An 18,493-nucleotide genomic window follows, 5' to 3' on the forward strand; every position below is an offset into this window, starting at 1 on the left:
TTTAGCCGCCATATCAATAAGGGTCTTATAATCCGAAAACCTAAAATAATATAATCAATTTTTAGAAAGGATAGGCTACAGTAATTCGTTTATTTATGCTTGAAGCAGAATATTTAATTCTTTCTATCACATGCTTTGTTTTGTCTTGGAAGTTAAGAATGAAAATATACTCACTGATTTTCAGATGCCTGCATGAAATAAAATAGTCTAAGTAATATATCATAGAACTATGTACACAATACAGTTGAATTTCTAAAAATGAGGGACTGGTAATTAAATTTAGTTGACTGAAACAGATCAGAAAATATGTAGAGAAGTCAACTTGAAATTTACAAAATTAGCAGATGCTGTCCAGTTGAAGGGAAAAGAGGAATTTAAGAGAGAATGGCACGAGTAAAGGCATGGAAGGGATAAAGAAAATGAAAGATGTCAGAGAGGGGGCACGATACACAGGATCCTTGGCGTGTTACACTAGGTAGTTTGGATATGCTCTCCCCACAGATAGTGAGGAGCTTTTGAATTACTAACTTGAGGGTGGCATAATTACATTTGTATTTTATCTATATGACTATGGCTAAAGGGTCAAGGGTGAATTTGAAGAGTGTGAAACTGCAGGGAAGGTTACAACAACAATCGAATCAAAATAATCCAAAAGAATATATTTGGGGGATAAGGCATTTTAGGGATGAGAGAAGAAAACAGATGAAAAATACACATAGTAGAGGACATACAAAGAAATCCTGCACACCACCTGAGTGTGATTTTCAAAAAAAAAAAAAAATATATATATATATATTGCATATACATATATATGCAATACATATAATACATTTTTGCTCAAATCACTAGTTTCTGGGTTTGCCTAACTTTAAATGGAATGTCAGTCACTTTCAAAACCAATTCACTATTCTTGGGAACATTGCAACTCCCCTAAATAGATGGGTTAGTGAGTAAATTTGTGCTTTAAATCTAATCTGTTCTTATTGAATAATTTCCACATTGGGGTATCAACTGTGTTAGTAAGAAAAAAAAAGATTAAAGTTAAGCTAAATAATATAATTTACCTTATTTGACACATGATTCTATAATTATGTACTGGGTATGTGTATGTGTGTATAGGTCTGGGTATTCCATTATAATTAGCATGATTATTGAATCAGCAATAGGGAAGACATATCATATGGGAAATCCATTTCCACACCTATAGCAAATATTTAATATTAGGCCAAATAGAGGATTGATTAACAGAAAACAATATGACAAAACAAATTTTAAATCTGCAGACTACTATGAAAATTGAAAACTGCATCAAATCCCAAGCACAACCAAAGGTATCTTGCATTAAACTCTCATAGTCAATGGCAATGAATAGGGTGTTTGACAATGGGTTGTATGCCTGTTATACTAATGTAATAATATCATCCTTTTTCAGTTTCTAAAGTAACCACTTTGGATAATAAATTATCTGTTCACCTTAATTTCAGGTGTCTCTGATCTCCCCTGAATCCTAACTCCTTATATTTATGCCCTGGCTCTCTCTTGTCTCTGTTTTATGTATTATGTCAAAATTAGCAATTCCCTGTGACATAGTATAACAGCAGAAGTGTGTGAGTGAAGGAAAGGGTACAAGGAGTTGTTTGGAAAAAGGAAAGGTGTTCAGAGGATGCTGGGAGTTCCTAAGAGGAGAAGAAAACCTATTGTAGTGATAAAACTCCAGAAAGAGGGTATCACAAAAGACAGGCATTAGAGAATATCAATTTTACCAAATTAACACTAGCTAAATATTTAATAATATACACAATAACAACTGCTCATATTTACTTTTATAGTAGATTTTTATTTATGAAACTAAAGAAAATTGAAACAGCATTTTAAATTACAATGGTTTGAGTAACACTAGGGCAATTTCAATGTTAAAAGTTTCTGTAGGAAATGTTAATAGGCAAGATTTGAATACATGCAAAAATTTCTTACCTTATACTAAATGCTATCAGTGTCTTATAAATAGCAGCATGAATATCTTCTTCATTATTTCTCATGGAACATAAAGCATATTCTAGTGCAGGAAAGTTACAGTTCTCAAGGTCCCTTCAACATAAACTGTACCTTGTCCAACCTTTTCCACAGTAAAATTTAAAATACATGCTACTGCATTTGAGACATGTAAATATATGGATTTTTCCATAGGATGAAAGGTTTGTTGATTTCAATTGGTTATCAGTCAATATATTCACTGCAAAGATCTTAGTCCAGAGTACTGGCTCAATAGAAGTTTGCTGGGTAACAACCAGAGAACAAATTGCAGTGACTCAGGGATGTGTGGAATGGCAGTGTTAGAAACTAGAACAGTGCCATGATTTTCTTATACAAAATATCACCAATTGTGATACAAATATAAGATGATATAGTGGAAATTAAATTCAATAAAACATACACAGCCAAGTGAACTAATTGGAAATAACTTGCAGGTACTACTACAAGGTGTCAAGAATATATGGAGAAAAATGTAAGAGAAAAAACTCTATACACTGAATACTTTCCTAAAAGGGTAAGGGCTTGACGCCTCTCTAAAGTAATTACACACCATAAGCAACTTTGCCTTGGTCATGATTTTCTCAAAATTGAATATTTGATGTCTGGTTAGGTGTAACCCACTCTTACAGTCTGGTCTCATACACTTGAGCATTGCAAAGCATTTCTGAGTTATTTTCTGAATCCTCAGAATATTTTTCTCAGGTTAGAAACAAATACTGAAACCTTATTTCATATCTGGAGACTAAAGGATATTTTTTTTAAGATTTACTTATTTATTTAAAAAAGAAAGAGAAAATGAGAGAGAAAGAGAGAGAGAGAGAGTCTGAGTGAAGGGGAGGGGAGCAGAGGGAAAGAATCCCCAAGCAGGCTCCCCGCTAAGTGGAACCTCACCCAGAGCTACATCTCACCAACCATGAGATCACAACCCACGAGATCATGACCTGAGCTGAAAACAAGAGTCGGATGCTCAACCAACTGAGCCATTTGGGTGCCCCAAAGGATAAAATTTTTAAATGAATTATCTGTTCAAAGTTAAGTAGCAATTACAGAGTGGGAAATACTGAATTTTGAGCCTTTTTCTTGTAGGCAACAAAATATGTACTTTTGTAGAGGAATTCAAAGACTGCCTGAAAAGTGATTCAAAAGAAAAGCTCATTCATATGCACACAATCATGAGGATGACAACTGATGATTGCAATACACTTGGATGTTGATCAGCTTCATATATTTGGGTTAATATTTACCTTTAAAATATCATAGTAGTCTAGAAAAACCAAGAAGTTTGAAAGCCCCATTTCTTAAAATTTATTGTTAATTATGGTTTCTTTGTCAAATGATTTCCTCCCCCTGCCCCAGTTCTAATTGGGTAAAACACAATAAAATACAGAAAATTTTAAAAAATCAGATAGTCTTCTAAGAGAAGACTCAATATTAGCCAATGATCTTAGCATGATTGGACTATCATAGACCATGCTGGCTATGAATATGCAAAGAATATATAGTTTCCTGTTAAATACACCCATTTAACTGGACTTTTTTGAGTCTGTGATATGACACAACAGTCTAAAGCAGTGGTTCTCAACCACAAGTAAATTTTACTCCTAGGGACATTTGACAATGTCTGGAGACAGTTTACTTGTCAAGACAGGGAAGGGGGCATTCAAGTGCATCTATATCAAGTGAGTAGAGGCCAGTGCTGCTAAACCTCCTACAGTATACAAGATAGCCTCCATAACAAAGAACTATTTATCCCCAAATGACAACAAATAGGGGTTGAAAAATCCAGGTCAAAGGTAAGGGTTCTAAGAATTAGTCAATAGCTAATAAAGAATACTTAACTGAGAGGAAGCAACTGAACTTCTGAAACATCAAGTAGTGTCAAGCTCTCTCAAGGGTCAGTGCAAGAATAGTAATTTGAAGACAGTGTTAACTATTGTTGAAATAATTGTTCAATATTACACAATATGCCTATTATAAGATTAATCTAATAAAACTGTACTCATGATTAGTAATGAAATATTCTTCTCTTTCTTGAGGAATCTTTTTCATTTTACCTGAGAGTTGGCTTTCAATTTTGGCATGACAAAAATATGAAAGATTCATATTATCATATAATACAGTCTCAATAACTACATTAAGTCATCAGTGTCTCTTCTGATGTCTTTATATATTCTCTTTTACCCCATTTCTTGCCTTTCTTTATTTGAGTATAGTTGACACACAATGTTACGTTGGTTTCAGTATGAAACATAGTGATTTGACAACTCTATATGTTACACTATGCTCTCCACAAGCGTAGCTAGCATTTGTCACCATACAGCCCTACTGGAATACCATTGATTATATTCCCTATGCTGTACTCTTCATCTTTGTCAATATTTGCAGCAACATATTACACATAGAAAACCCTAAAAATTCCACCAAAAAAACTATTAAAAGTAATAAATGAATTCAGTAAAGTTGTAGATACAAAATTAATATACAGAAATCTGTTACATTACTATATGCTAAAAATGAAATAGAAGAGAAATTAAGAAAACAATTCCATTTACAATTATACAAAAAATACTTAAGAATAAACTTAGCCACGGTGGCAAAAGACCTGTACTCTTAAAACTATGAAGCAATGATGAAAGAAATTAAAGATGACACAAATGGAAAGATAGCCTGTGCTCTTGGGCTAGAAGAATTAATATTTAATTAAAATGTCCATACTACCCAAAGCATTCTATAGATTCAACAAAATTCATATCAAAATGCCATTTCTTGCCTTTTACATTATTTTTTACATAGAGGAATCAATTGTACCCATAGAATAAATCAAGTAAATAACTTGAAAAGCTCTTAACATTTGTTTTATTAATTAAATTCTAAAATAAAATTTCATCATTGTATGCAAACTTGGAATTGTTATGTAATTATTAAGGTCTAAAGAATTATAATAAAATTATCAAAGACATAAAACTAATTCACAAGTCTGTCAAAGTTCTAATTGTTCAATGTTATTAACAGAAAAAAATTATCAGTAGGAAGAAATACTGTTTAGAAAGTTGACAATGGGGATCCCTGGGTGGCGCAGCAGTTTGGCGCCTGCCTTTGGCCCAGGGCGCGATCCTGGAGACCCGGGATTGAGTCCCACGTCGGGCTCCCGGTGCATGGAGCCTGCTTCTCCCTCTGCCTGTGTCTCTGCCTCTCTCTCTCTGTGACTATCATGAATAAATAAATAAATAAATCTTAAAAAAAAAAAAAAAAATAGAAAGTTGACAATGAAAATTTAAAGCCTGAAAAGAGATTGAGAAAAGCATTTTTCACAGAGATGTGATTTTCACATAGATGAAGCCAAATAAGCATGCTCTTTTTTGACACTAAGAGCTAAAATGTTACTAGTAGTTATATACTATGTAGCCATTTAAAATCTTTAATTATTTTTATGACCTTAATAATTACATAACAATTCGAAGTTTACATACAATGGTGATTTTTTATTTAGAATTTAATAAATAAATCAATAGACATCTACCTATCTCATTATTGGTGGTTCTAATTTTTGGAAAATTTAGTTTAAAAATTAAAAATACAGTGTAGAGATAGGATTCAAGGAAAGTTAGGAGAGCCTTGTTTCTCAAACGTGCCTTCCTAAGAGAGCTCCTGTAGTTAGGAATGAAAAGCAAGGGAAGGGATTTAATGTTGGAAGTAACTTACTTACTAACCTGATTAAAAAAAAAAAAAAAAAGGCTGAGGGGCAGGAGGTCTTAGGAGTTTCAGGTATGCTGCCCTCAGCTGGCTGGAGCTCCGGAACAGTGAGGCTGGTCAGGTGCCCACGAGAGCTGTGAGCCTGCCTTCTGTTGCCAGGGAAAATACAGTTTCCATTTTCCTTCTTGGGAAATGTCTGAGAAAGAGAAATCTAAAGTAGAACTGAAGTCAGTACATCAGGAAAATGCAATTTTGATCTTTTCAACTCTGTGACACAGATCGGAGCATATAAGTTGAGTGGGTATGATGCAAGATGCCAACAGGTTATTAAGCACTCTAATCATTAATGCAGTGGAGGATTAGAGATTATTGCTTCTCAGAATAACAGAATTCCCCATTTCCAGTTTATAATATAGAGCAATTACTGCTTAACTAATTTAAACTTCCAATTATCAGATTGGGCCAAGACAAAGGAAAAAGAAAATTTTCTTTCTAAGAGGGTTGGCAAAAGTCAATTCTTGGTTTATAAATGTTGAAAGCATGTCGCTTTATAATTTCTAAAATCATTTTTCTGATACCATAACCAGATATCACATCCTATGGAACAAGAACCAATATTCCATTGTTTCTGCTGGAAGCACTCTGTTTTGGACTTTCAAGTCCCAAATAAATGGGGCATTGATCTGTTTCTCTGTGGGAGTTACTACTCTAGTCGTGTGCCAGCCTTCCTGAGCTCTTTCTCCTAGAGAGTTCTGTCTCACTCTTTAGTGAAGGTGTATCTATGTGCTTTTCTATTTATCTTCTCAGGAACTTAATGTTTTGTCACTTAGCTATAGTGCTCCTGAGGCTGGATAATTCCTCACAGTTTTCTCCAATTTCCCAAATCCCATGCAGTCTGCCAGTTACTTGAAAATTACTAACTGCTTTGTAGAAGATTAGACTTTTATCCTCAAAGAGATAAGGTTAATTTCTGATCTAGAATTCTGACAGAGTATAAGAATGGGAATTTGCAAGCTGCCCTGAGCTATGGCGCTCAGTACAAAGGAGAAATAATAGCCCACCTCCCAAGGATAAATGAGCTCAAGGAGAAAGGATCTGTGCAAAGATCTACAGATGATGCTATATGAGAGAACAGACGGAGCTGGGAGGTAGAACACTGGATATTACTTGACCTAGTAGGAGGCAGAAGATTTTGTCAAAAGTTTCGCAGTAGACCTAAGGGAGAGATACATTAGTAGGGCACATCTGCCTAGACGCATTTATAGGATATTAACAATTGTCAGCATTTCCCATGGTTGGAAAAAATACAGAGAATTCTGTAGAGTGGAAACATATTTGTAAGTATGCCAATCTGCTGGTGGATGATTTGTCTCTAATGCTTTCCTGTAACTCAGGTCATTGCTTCTCTGATAACTTGTAGCTTGACCAGACAACCATTTCCAAATTATCACTCTTCTTCTCTGGCTAATTCTGCAATAGCTCAGATTCCAGTTACAGTATATGACTAGAAACAAGTTCTAACAGAATAAAAAAGGAAGACTTTTCTGATTTATTGCAGTGTTTGCTCCAATAATCTTAAAGGCAAAATTAATATATCAAAAGCAAACAAGTGGAAAATTCACAAGTAGAAAATGCAAACGTGAAGATAAAAAAAGTAGCATTTCTTTGGAATGGATAGAGTATGGAGAACTGTGTTAGAGTAACTGATTAGAGTCTCTCAATCAATCATACAAAGCACTTTGGGCAATAAAATTAAGATAACCCTTTGAAAAGGCTTAAGTCAGTCACTATACTATAACCTTATTTATTATATTTGTATCTATACTGCAAAATCACTTTCACTGTATCACCATGGTTTTTAGTGGTATTTTTTTTTTTTAGTTTTACACTGTTCATTCTTTCAATTATTTCTATTTAAAGGTCTTTGTTTTCTCTTGTAATCATTTTAATCACAGTCACTCCTTTCTTCATCTTATTTTCTAATTCTTGCTATTTTAAATCTCTAATTTAAAATTAAACACATAATATTGAGATTCTTCATGGAACACTTTTGGTATTTTTTCTTAGGCCTTTTAGGTCTTCTGGTTTTCTCTCCATCCAATAGTTCTTAATTCAATGTCAAAGCAGTGCTACCCTAATCTCCTTTATTGTCCCTGTGGAGGTTAAGGCACAATTTTTTTGTGAAGAACTATTTTAAATATAAAGTTTGAAACATATTTTTATCTTCCTGTCTTTGACTCCTTCATTCAAAAAGATCCTCTATTGAAGATTTTTCTTTTTCTTACCATCAGATGATATTCATCAGCAGTACTTAATTTACCTGTGTCCACAAAGACAGACAAATCACCTGATATGGTCTTGCCTTTTTAAAGTAAATAATCCAGGAGTTAGATATTCAGGTAAATTCAGAGGATGTAAAAAATTCGCTAAAACTTTCTGCCATACCTACTTTCTCGAGTTAGGTAAAATTGATACAATGAAGTACTATCAGAAGTCTGCATACATAAGTCTCAAGGTCTTGGCATAACAATATTTTGGCCAAGACAACAATAGTGAAGAAAAAAAAGGTATGAAAATCTAGAAGAAAAAAAAGAAAATAAATAATGAAAAGAAACCTTTTATATTTCTATCAGTTGAGTCTTCATTTGCCTAATAGGTGAACAGTACAAGTGAAAACAGAATGGACAGAATTTTTTTCCAAAGATTGTAACATCTTTGGGTTCTACAAACACTGGAAATGTAAAAGAAACAACAGTATTAGTAAGATATAGACACGACATTCAAATGATATTCTGTGATCATATTCAGTCATATTCAATGATCATACAATCAGGTTTGTCTATTATAATACACATACCCTTCATGCATCACATTACTGAGCTGAATGATGATGTTTTTTCTCCCAGATTTACATCCTTTTCCCTTTTTCTCCCCACTCCAATCTCCAGTTTGATGAAGAAACTCTTTGAAGCTTCCTGACAACTTGGAACTTGCTTGATCATGCTAAGCCTTTATTTAAGACTCATCCAATCTCAACTTACTTTACGGCATCAATCCCTTAATGACTAGGATTGATTATGTTTCCTTAACCCACAAGGGGTGAGTATTTGGGTGGTCACTGGTGTGGAAAAGGAATACAGTAATACAGAGAGAGAAACACCTAGCTAAAAGTCTCCAGTATCAGTTGGAACAGATCATTAGTAGATCACCAAAATGCAAACACGAACATAAAAAGGGTGGGTCTTATCTCTCACCTGGGTTGCCAAGGTAAAAGGAAGGCAGCATCTTTAGAGGAAGAATAGAAGATTTTAAAATATGTTTAATCTTTCTATGAACAGAATTCTCAAATATAATATGCACTTTTATTGTTTTATTTTCAAACATGTTTTTAATAACCCATTGCAGATGAAAATATTGGCCCAGCCACAACCATCAGCACTGTAGCCATTGTTAGAAGTCGGAAGGTAACTTTCTCTCCTACTACTCATAATAAAAGGATCATTTTAAACATTCGGGTTCTAAGAGAAAAAGGAATTGTCAACTCAGGCTTCTTATATTAAATCTTCTGTTAATTTAACTTAATATAATTTTATGCTCAAGAGTGATGGCTAGTTAAAGTGTTCATGTAAAACAATCTAGGCTCTTGAGCAAAATAGTAGATTCGGTTCAAAACCTATTAGAGAGTTATCACAACCATTATGAGATTAAAAAAAGACATACTGCAAGCATGTTCACATTTAACTTTACATGTATGTAGATATTAGAATATATGTACATTTGTATATATTCTGCATATGTACATAAAAACAATCTAAAGTTTTCCCAAATGTAGTCATTTATTGTGTATATTACTAGATCAAAGAATTAAAAAGGGTCATTTATCAGCTATTCCTAAATATTGTTTGCAAAGTTACACTACTTCATATCCTAAATGTTAAATTTAGCTTTGTGCAGTGGCAGTATCGTAGCCAGTGAGGTTTATCCGAGACACGATTATTACTAATTGAAAACTAAATGTTAAATTTTCATCTTTCCAGAAAAATCCACTAAATCCTTTAAATCCCTGGAATACTTTCAATGCCCTTTAAAGTTATTTAAGATACAAAAAAAAAAAAAAAAGATACTTCTACCAGAATTAAACATGATAAATTATAAGAAACAAAACCATCAGGTCAAGACTAAATAAAATACCTTAATTACTGCTATATGTCTTTAATTCCTAAGCTAGAAAAATATTCTGAATTTCCATGTGTTAGATGTATAAACAGTATTTAAATGTCAGTGGACTTATTTGATATTATAGTGAAAATGAAAGGCCTGGCTACCAGCTGCAGAAGAACAGTAAAAGTTACTAAAAGAAGAATAATTTATGCATGCTTCTGAACACTATACTTCAATATAAAAGTAAAAATGAAGCCTAATACTGAAGAGCAACTCTTCAGTTACATTTCCTGAGCTCACATTTACTTGCCATGTTTATTTAGAGATGAACAAATATACCAGCACATATTCAATAAATACTTTTTTTAAGATTTTATTTATGAGAGAGAGAGAAAGAGAGAGAGAGGCAGAGACACAGACAGAGGGAGAAGCAGGCTCCATGCAGGGAGCCTGATGTGGGAATCGATCCCAGGTCTCCAGGATCACGTCCTGGGCTGTAGGTGGTGCTAAACCACTGAGTCAACCAGGCTGCCCTCAGCAAATATTCTTAATAAACTACTGACATATTGAGAATTTATTAAAATTGAAAAATGGATCATAATTAAAAATGATAATCTCTTTCTTTGTATTGGGGAGACCAGGTGACCAAACACAAATTCTTACCATAAACATGCAATTCACTGAATGAAAAGAAAAATAAAAACAAAACATAGTAGAAAAGTAAAAAATATACTTGAAGGGGATAGGTTTTTAAAAAGGCACAGTAGTTCTTTGAGATGACATCCCCAAACGTTTGAACCAATGGGCAGTATGTCTTAAAATGGGTAGTATTGTCTTAAAATCAAGACACTTACACCTCTACTCATGAATTATGATTGATACTCCATTGTGCAACACTTACTGCTGAAAGCCTCTGGAAAATGACCAAAGCCTGGTGATCCTTCATGGTGAACACTCAATTTACAGGAATTTCACAAATTCTTAACAAGCCAAATCCTGAAACATCAGGAGCACTGAAGCTCTTTTTTTCAACCCACCTCTCTCCAATTCTCCTCTGTTTGTTCAGTAACACAACAAAAGTATGAACACATATAATACCTAATTAGATGCCTGATTCGGGAAAAAAAAATGTCAACACACTCCTCTTTCAGATACCTCCTCCAATTTTTTTGAGTACTCTTCTCACTTGTCTTTGGGAAGGAGAGTTCTTAGTTTCCTCTTCATCACATGTGAATCTTTCACATCACATACAAAGATGATCATTCCCACCCCTGTCCTGAATGTATACAGAGGGGAGATTTATTGGATATTTAGGTTAAATAGTAAATGCCATATGAAAATCCTCGCAGCTGGTCATTTTCTTGAAAATGTGAGGATATTCTTCCTCCTTTGGGCCTTGGCCACAATTTCAGAACAACAAGAAAATTTTCAGTCAATATACTATTGCAGTAATAATTATTTTTAAGTTCTCCATCCAAATAATCCTTGAGTTTAATATGGGAAGACATTCCTCACGAATAGTATTCTCCAAAACCTCTCGTTCTGAACATATGTCTACAATTAACATCAGCATTCTTATCTAGCAAATTTTCTACATTCACAATTATTCCTCGGCATATGATTTAAGTCGAATCACTGCCAATGGAAGGGTCAATATTCAACGTTAAACAATTTTTCATCTCCCCATAAAAAACTATTTTATATGATTCAAACTGGTATTTAAGAGCAATAAAAGGGCCAAATAAGAATCAACATAGTAAAATTATGTAGTAGGTAAATTATATGTGTAGGTGAAAATATGACTAGCTACCATTTTGTCTTTTGTTTTTCATACAAAATCCTTTGCTTACCTTTCTCCTGATTTGAAAAAATACTCTATATTTCTATTATAAATAAAAATACAAACAAAACTATACATGACTATTGTATTTATGACCTTTGCAGATGATTAAAAAAAGAAGATGAAAACAATAGAAGGAGTGTCAGTGAGGAACAATAAGTGAAGGGCTCAAAACATGTGAGGAAAAAGAGCCTGCTATTCTCTCTTAGTTTTATGAAGCCCATGTCTGTCCATATTTATGTCTCATCTTTGATCCTCTCTTTCCTCAAATCCTTACCCATCTAAGTAAATGGCTATAGACAGATATGCAGGACTACCATTCTCACAGTACATTTGATTACCTAAGAATTTTGAATATGTATATTTTTAGATCTCGGAACCCATAAGACCTATTTTATCCAAAAAAAAATTCTAACCTTTGGATTAACTTTTCATTAACTCTTAACTACTCTCATATTTGTGCTTTTAGTTTGTCAGGTCATATTTCTCTCCCTTCTCCAATCCCTGTCTCTATTTATAATAAAAGTAGCTCTAGTTCTAAAATTTTTGAAGATATCAAAGAAGAATTTTTCCAAAGAGTTACATGTGTATGCACCACCAGAGTACTGCCACATGCTTTAAGGTGCATTTAAATGAATATATAATGATTGGTTTTACTGCACTTATCTTTCTTATTTTGTATTGCTCATATACCATTTAAGGCTCTCAGTTGTGTGCAACTTAACTGTACTCTGGTTGATTAATGTAGAAAAATATTTTACTGAAAGTAATTGGAAAAATCAATGAGTTATTAAGATTCTGAGAAAATTCTCTCAGACCAAATGATCAGCAAAGCCCTGCCAGAGAATCAGTATCATGAGGATTCTGTTTCTGCTGTTGCAGCTCTCAAACCACTTACTACAGGGTACACCACCATATCACAGGGTACACTAACTTAACCTTTAGCTGCGATAGCACGCAGTTTTGTCCCTACTGCTCCTACAAACTGGCTGTTGCTACTGCCACTACCTCAAACAAAATAAATTCTCTGGTAAAGAACAAGCTCCAGATTAGAAACACAATTTAGGTGCTCTAATTATCACCCAATTATCATTTGATGGCTAAGAAAGTATTTCCAATTTCTGTGGTCCAAGGTATATTCTGTCTCACTCTGGACAAAAGCTGCAAAATGCAAAAAATAGTTATTCTTCACTTTGGTACTAAGATAAAGCTCTGTTAGAGATCAATTTACTTAGGTAAACATATCTCATTTATAAAATATAAATAACTATTATGGTGGTATGCCAATATGGCAATATTTATAAGATGGTACCGAAATGCGTGGATTTTGAGTAAAACTGATGTATCACTCTGGCCCTCAGTACTTCCCCATCTACTATACTACTAAGTCTATTAGGAACACAGGGTTTTGGTTCTGTCCTTGTAATGACTACACCCTGGTTAACTCTTCTTTTAATTTTTTGTTAATCTAACCTAGTAAATATTTTAATTTGAAGAATTCTGTGTTCTAGATCTTTAAACCTAAGTGTATCATGTAAGTAGCATACTTGTATTAAAAGCCAATTTAGTCACTGCTAAAAGGTATGATAATGGCTGAGATAAAAAGGATTTCATGGCTTTAAAACATATGTATTGTTGAAGATTCAATGCTAAACTAATACTTAATTTTCATAATTACTCAGCGGGTAAGAGTAACCATAGAAGTGTCAGAGGCATAAAAATCTATGTGGTTTGCCTTAATTTTCACTGTGGAATGGGAAAATCATCTATACTGAATGAAATTTAAAGGATAGTGGAAGATAAAAGCAAAGTTTTACTTTTGAACATAAACACAAATAGTGTTTGTTCATGTCACCAGTAAAGAAGATTTTTAAAAAACGCCAAAACGTCAAACAGATGGAAACTGATCATCAGCTTTGTTCCTGAAAAGGCTCTTGGATATGTGACTACAACTAGGTTTTAATCTATTATATCCTAACACCCCATATCCCAAGTACCAGCTGCGGACAGAGTCTTCCAGTAGACCCTAATCTAATCATATGAGAGAATTGCTACCTCACCCTCATCTTAGAGATATATCTCTTGACCTGTGTTCAGATATCTATTATGTACCAACAGTGCGTATTACATGGAAGCCAGAAAAGGAAAGGGGAGAGTATCTTTATCCTGAAGGCAGCCTACTCTAACAAGAGAAGCAAATAGTTACTTACTATTCTATATTCAAAGAATTTGTTTTCATTATTTTTAATAAGATCAGTGTACCTGCTTCTATTTATGTGAAATGGAGAAAGGAAGCAGAAACATAACTCATGTTTTTCTCTGAAAGCATAAACCCCTTCCAGAATTAGGAAGACAAGAGCATGGTGTTCCTTTTTTTTTTTTTTTTAATTTTATTTATTTATTCATGAGAGACAGAGAGAGACAGAGGCACAGACACAGGCAGAGGAGGAAGCAGGCTCCATGCAGGGAGCTTGACATGGGACTCGATCCCGGGTCTCCAGGATCACACCCTGGGCTGAAGGTGGTACTAAACCGCTGAGCCACCGGGGCTGCCCGAGCATGGTGTTCTTTTTAACACTGATAGATCTGGTTATCTAACCCATCAGATTTAGCAACTCAGGTTTTTTGTTTTTTTTTAATCCCAAAGTTGTCCCCTTGGATGAAGAGTGTAGAAATATTTAATGCAACCTTGCTCTCATTTTTATGAGACCAGCCCCAAAAGCCAACCACAGTTTCTTCATGCATCCTCCAGAAAACACTGTTGAACAATACAACTTTTGCCCTAAAATACATTTTGCCCTGATAGATTATATCAATTAAATTCACTTTAAGGCCAAGCTGCCTCATGGGCCTGAGCTTCATTTTCTCTTCTATTACTCATTTTAGATTATGCCCAGCCAAAATGCCCAATAGAGCTTCCCAAATATCATGTAATGACAAAAATCAGCAATATAAACCTGATAGAGTTTGTTCAATAGAACCTCCTTGCTGTTAACAAATGCTTAGGGTAGCACTGAAGTTCAATAAGAATTAGCCTTTTCCTTGTAGAATAAGATAAAAATAAAATAATGTTTATATTTATTTTCAACTTACTTTCTTAACTCAGATTAATCTTGGCCATCCTTAGATACCTGGATGTAACTGGGCTATTGGTTATTTTTGGATTAAGATTTTTAGAGTTAATTCAGAATCTTCAATATATTCACTATTTAAAGAGGCCAAAAAAAGTGATAATGCATGTAGGATTATTATAAATCACAAAATTATAAATATTCATGTAAAATTCCCAGGCCCTACAACAATTACCCTAGGAAAAAGCAATGCTTCCATATCTTCATGCGTAGTTTAATTCAGACTCACACTGCTTATTATAGTCAAAAAATGAAAGAAAAAAAGAGACTCAGAAATTTCTAAGAGATGGAAAGGAGTAGTGAGTATCTTAATGGAAAAGTATATATTTTCTTGTATTCACCCTCACTAGTATTTTAGTCAATAGCAATCATCAAAAATCAATGAACCTAAACACAATTGTGAGAAACCCTTCATCAAGTAGTTGACCACAATATTATGATTAACATAGCTGCAGGAAAAATCTGCCTTTGCTTTATGCTTTATTTCATAGATAATAGCATCCCGTATCTGTCTTCTTATGAAAACACTAGAAAATTGCAATGATAGCCCCCTTTGTCAACTGCTTAAGGCTCAAATCTTCCCCATGCCATCTACATAAAGTCTTTCTTCATCTTCTTCATTGGAACCATTTTTTGGACATCCAATGCTGCATGAAATGTGGCCTTCGGTTGAGGTCATTTCCTTTCTACTGAGTAGACTTTTTTTCTGGTGCTTTGGGCATTGGCTTTTGCTACCACCCCCTGCCTCTTGTTTGAGTATTTTAAAACGAAAAGCTCCTTTGTTATGTTTTTCCTATTGTGCTCCTTTCTGATGGAGAAATACCTACTATAGAATCCTGAACTGAAGCTTCTCTTAGGATTTCTGAAGATGGGGGGAAGAGGTTCTAGTGAGAACAAACATCTTAGCTACATGCTTCTCCCCCAAAACTCCCCCAAAAAAGTTTCCCTAAGATCTTCAATTTTACCATTTTCAATTTTCCCATAAGTAACTTTTGCTGACATCAATGATAGCAGAAATATTTTGCTGTCCAAAACGCATTGTCCTCCAGGGCTCCATTTTCTACTGTTTACCCACATCACTTTGCAGAAATCTCAACTGAGTTTCCTAATTCACTCCCTATTCTTTTCCACTAAGTGTAGGGCTGACACTCTTTACTGCTTCTTTGATTTCATTTTCTTTTACTTTTATTTATAGTCCAGACACAGTTTTTTCCTAGCATCTTTTCCTAGAAGTCAGAGAGTTTAGAATTTACCAAAATTATTCATTTTTCAAATGTATTAAACTCCCCTGCTTTGTATGGCCCCAATGAGGAAACACATCAGATGCAGATTACACAGAAGCCTGGATTTAATGTGTTAACAAGTGGCCTCTCTGGGTCCTCTGTGGTGTCTTTCATGCCAGTGCTTCCTCTTAGCATTCAACTCCACACGGTTTCTAGTCAAGGTCTCTTCTTACCAGCATCACCTCCTGAAATAACTGTGTTACCTTAAAACTCAGATAAAATAGTGCTCTCATGGGCTTCCTCAATTCTGTCCACATTTTTTATCTATACTTCATAAAGTTTTCAAAAATTTAAAGGGTGAATTCTCCAACCACTCATATTAGTGATTACCTATCTATAGCCTTAAATATTGTGCCATTATATTTATTCCTTTTCTAATTTCTTTCTGGGTTCTTTAAATTCAAAACCATGACTAAAGTCTACATATTACAAACCTATCATATGCTAGCTAGATAGAAGGGGGTAATCAATGACTGTAGGATATATAACTTCTACCACCATCTCTTAAAAAAAAAAAAAGATAGGGATCCCTGGGTGGCGCAGCGGTTTGGCGCCTGCCTTTGGCCCAGGGCGCGATCCTGGAGACCCGGGATCGAATCGCACGTCGGGCTTCCGGTGCATGGAGCCTGCTTCTCCCTCTGCCTGTGTCTCTGCCTCTCTCTCTCTCTGTGACTATCATAAATAATAAATAAAAAAAATTTAAAAAAAAGATATACATATTTTCTTAGTCCTAGAGTTTGAAATAATATAAAGAACAGATTTTGAGACTGATAATAAGATACCACCCATGAATGCTTACCACTAGAATTCTATAGCTAAATGTATCATAAGCTATTAAACTCTATCTCCTGTACAAGTTAACTATCTTCTGCAGATTAACTTTTGTCCTACAACTCAACGGAAAAAACCACAACACAACATAGAGAATAATTAAGGATTAAAAGAAAACTATTTGCAGCCTATTTAACTCTGCGCCACTCCTAAGGTGGCCAATACCAATAGCTACGACTCCATTGTTAAGTACCAAGGCCTAAAAACATCATACCAGTTTAAAAAGAACCACATGATGAGGTAGGATAGCCATGGTAAAAGTGGATTTATCCTGTACAAAAAGGGCTTGAGTCTCTTACTAATGTCTCTTTCATTAATGGCTACACTTTGACCTATATACATAAATCTGTTCACTCTAGTTACTAAATGTAAGTCCCACTCTATTTTTCATTGTGTTCCAGATAAAGCATAATTTGTGGTGGATAATTAATCATTTCCTTTCAACCACTAATATTGCTGGTACTGATGGAAGAAAAAGTGCACACACACAAAGAATCATATGAGGGAAATCAATATATTAACTTTAGTATTACATAAACGGAATTGATAAAAAGGAACTAATTAAATCTGTGATTACAATTGGTTTTCTTCATATTGTCTCCATTCTCTGTGGAAGAGTGTTTCAATATATAACCTGAACAATATCATTATCCTGCCATCTAAAGTGATAAGAGCATAATCTAAATAGCATAACAGCCCATGCTCACCAAGCTCCAGTGATCAGGAATACAGACAGATTTCAATCCAACTGAGTTTACAATATAGACTCAGAGAAGGGAAGGGATTACTTCCATCTTGTGTTCAACCAGGACTGACAGAAAATGGAGCTTAGTGTAGGCAGGCAGTAACCTGTCATCCACTGCACCAATTAGAAAAAGCCTCTCTCTTTGAAAAGAAAGAGGAATGGGTGGATGTATGGGGTCAGAAGTGTTAATGACGACATGGAACAGTTTGTATGGTTGTATATTTGCTTTCTTCTAAGTATGAAGAACAGACAGGAAAGATTGACCTTTAACTTCCTTTGCTATTTCTTATATGCTGCTTAAAAGAAAACTCAGAAGAATAGCATCATCAAAACTAATGGAGTAGGGAACTCCATGGCTTTGTCCTTCCACAAGGCACCTAATGAGCTGGCATAACAGCACAAGTCAACCTTCACAGAATTACAGAATCTGCCAAAAACGTATACCAACCAGACAAAGACTAGGTGAAAAAAGAAACTGATGCTTTGTGGTAAGAGAGTGTTATAGCATTTCAAATAGCCCACCTGCCATCCCTCAATCCTCATTTGACAATGGCTGTCAGATGGCAGCCCACACTCCTGGTACATGTTGCTAATACCAGGGCTAACAACTGTATCTTATTTTCTAGGAAACATGATTGTTCATTTTGACCTGTCTAGTGGCCACCCAGAAATTTCTGCCAGGACTTGCCTTTATTTAGCCTATCGCAGAGGATTCTCAGGGCTGGGTTGGCTTTCTGGGTATCATATGCCAAAAGCATCAAAGGCACAAGTATTG

At 34.6% G+C, this 18,493-nt stretch overlaps 1 pseudogene; it reads left to right on the forward strand.

Annotated features, from left to right (window-relative positions):
- Positions 1-9,669: 9,669 nt before the first annotated feature.
- Positions 9,670-9,818, forward strand: LOC119874101 (annotated as a pseudogene).
- The last annotated feature ends 8,675 nt before the right edge of the window (positions 9,819-18,493 follow it).

Source organism: Canis lupus, chromosome 11 (genome assembly GCF_011100685.1).
Source record: "Canis lupus familiaris isolate Mischka breed German Shepherd chromosome 11, alternate assembly UU_Cfam_GSD_1.0, whole genome shotgun sequence".
Classification (NCBI taxonomy): domain Eukaryota; kingdom Metazoa; phylum Chordata; class Mammalia; order Carnivora; family Canidae; genus Canis; species Canis lupus.